This window comes from Pipistrellus kuhlii, unplaced genomic scaffold (assembly GCF_014108245.1).
Source record: "Pipistrellus kuhlii isolate mPipKuh1 unplaced genomic scaffold, mPipKuh1.p scaffold_m20_p_3, whole genome shotgun sequence".
Classification (NCBI taxonomy): Eukaryota; Metazoa; Chordata; class Mammalia; order Chiroptera; family Vespertilionidae; genus Pipistrellus; species Pipistrellus kuhlii.
In genome coordinates, this window is record NW_023425529.1 from 114,479,056 (window position 1) to 114,481,854 (window position 2,799).

A 2,799-nucleotide genomic window follows, 5' to 3' on the forward strand; every position below is an offset into this window, starting at 1 on the left:
TCTCTCTCTCTCTCTCTCTCTCTCTCTCTCTCTCTCTCTCTCTCTCTCTCTCTCTCTCTCTCTCTCTCTCTCTCTCTCTCTCTCTCTCTCTCTCCCTTTATCTCTCCCAAATTACTCTCTCTCCCTTTATCTCTCCCAAATTAGTAAAAACATATTTTTAAAAAAGAATCATACAGCTTCTAGAAGAAAACAGAAAATTGTTTTTGTGACCTTGGTGCAGACAATGATTTCTTGATAGGACCCAAAAATGCATTGATTTTTTACTTCATCACAATTAAAAAATTATATTAATCAGACTGCCTATATAAGACAAATACTACTATTTTAGAACATAGAGAGAATTATTTCCAATCAACAATAAAAAGAGAAACATCCCAATAAAGTGAACAAAATACTTGAATATGCATATACTCTCTCTCTCTTTCTCTCTCTCTCTCTCTCTCTCTCTCTCTCTCTCTCTCTCTCTCTTTAATACAGAATGCTTCACAAATTTGCCCGTCATCCTTGGGCAAGGGCCATGCTAATCTTCTCTGTATTGTACCAATTTTAGTATATGTGCTGCCAAAGTGAGCACTGAACATGCATTCTTAAAGAAGATATATTAATTGCTCATAGGCACATGAAAGTGTTCTTTATAACATTAGTCAGCAGAGAAATGAAAATGAAAACCACCTGCTAGAATTGCTATTATAATAATAATAAGAAAAAGCTAACAGTATCAAGTGTTGGAGCATCTGAAATTCTCATTCATTGCTGATAGGAGTGTACTAGCATAATTACTTTGGAAAATTGTTTGGTTATATTCACAAACTTACAATACGACTCAAGGAGTTCCATTTCTATGTATTTACCCAAGAGAAAATGTATGTCTTCAAAAATCCTACATAATCCTATATAATAAAGAGGTAATATGCAAATTGACCCTCATGCTCTCACAAGATGGCTGCCCATGACCAGGCTGGCAGGGGGGTTACCAAATGGCTGAACAGAAGATTGCATGAAGCGACCAGGCCAGCAGGATGGTTAGTGAGGGATGATCAAACAACTGAACAAGCAGGATGTGTGGGGTAACCAGGCTATTGGGGGGGGGGGGGGTTTGAGGGTGATCAGGCTGGCAGAGGGGAGCAATTAAGGGTGATCAGGTCGGCATACAGAGGCAGTGAGGAGCAATCAGTTCAGCAGGAGCGAGTGGGAGCAATAAGGGGTAACCAGGCTGGCAGGAGGGGCAGTTAGGGGCAATCAGGGAAGCATGCTGAGGCAGTGAGGGGTGTTCAGGCTGGCAGTTAGGTGTGACCAGCACGCAGATAGGTAAGCAATTAGGAGCCAGCAGTTCAAGATTGTGAGAGGGCTGTCCAACTGCTGGGATCGGGCCTAAACTGGAAGAAGGACATCCTCTGAGGGGTCCCAGATTGGAGAGCGTGCAGGCTGGGGTGCATGAATTTCGTGCACCAGGTCTTATATAAGAATGTTTATAGCAGCCTTACTTATAATATTAATCCCAAACTGGAAATAGATGTTCACTATTAGGAAAATAGATAAACAAGTTGTTTTTATATTCAAGTATGTGATACTACTCAGCAATACACAACATTGATGAATTTCAAAATATTATGTTGAGCAAAAGAAACTAAACATAAAATAATAATTCATATACCTCCATTTATTTGAAATTTAGGAATAAGCAATACTTTAGGATCATAGAAATCAGAATGGGGTTACTTCTGAAAGGAGGGGAATTGACTGAGAAGGCACATGAAGGAACTTTTTGAGTTGAGGGAGATATTTTATATCTTGTTTGGGTATATACATCTGCTTATATACAATTGTCAAAGTCCATTACACTGGACATTAAAAATATGTGAATTTTATTGTGCATAAATTATACGTTAATTCCCCCTTTCTTCATCATTTTTCATTCACAATACTTTTGAAAAAAACAAAAACAATCCAAGTAGGTGATCAAAGATTAAATTGTTTCAAAATGTCCAAAACCTAGGCACTATCTGTTTTACCATGCACCAAGATAGTTTAATATTTTTTTTTCTGATTGAAGTACTTTCAGGGTTTATTTTAATGAGAGTGTGTTGTGGAATTCTTTTTTTTTTTCTTCTGATTTCACCTTTATCTTGATAAATATTTTTTCTGGATATACAATTCTAGGTTTCTTTTTATTTCCGTTTAGTGTATTGTAATATCTTCTCATCTTCTGTTGAAAAGCCAGCTTATATGTCTAATACTTGTTCCTTTGTAGGCAACATATTTATCCTCTCATCTCTATTTTTTTTGGTATTTCACAAGTTCATTATAACGTGTCTCAGTGTGATTAAAAAAATTATCCTGATGCTTGAGATTCCTTAAATATCCTGAATTTCAGGCTGATTTTTTATTTTTTAACAAATCTGGGACATCCCAATATATAAAAAGCCAGGGGCTGTCACAAATGAAACAATTGAATGAATGACTGAACAGCAGGCTATGTGGGTTGACCAAGCCAGCAGGGGGTTAGTGAGGGACAACCAAACGACTGAACAGCAGGTTGAGTGGGGTGACCAGGCCAGTGGGGTGGGGGCAGTTAAGAGTGACCAGGCTGGCAGGGAGTCAGTAGGGGACAACCAGACTGGTAGAGGCGGCAGTTGGGGGTGACCAGGCCAGCAGGGGGGGCAGTAAGGGGTGATCAGGCCAGCAGGGGGGCAATTGGGGGGCAATTAGGTTGCAGGCAGATGAGTAGTTAGGAGCTAGTGATCCTGGATTGTGAGAGGGATGTCCAACTGCCGGTTTAGGCCTGATCCCCAAGATTGG

The 2,799-nt window shown here is 39.5% G+C and overlaps 1 non-coding gene across 1 annotated transcript; it reads right to left on the minus strand.

The window, feature by feature from the left end:
• Positions 1-467: 467 nt before the first annotated feature.
• LOC118730955 lies at positions 468-574 on the minus strand. The gene has a single exon (XR_004991682.1). It is a non-coding gene; the product is annotated as a U6 spliceosomal RNA (small nuclear RNA).
• Between the last annotated feature and the right edge of the window lie 2,225 nt (positions 575-2,799).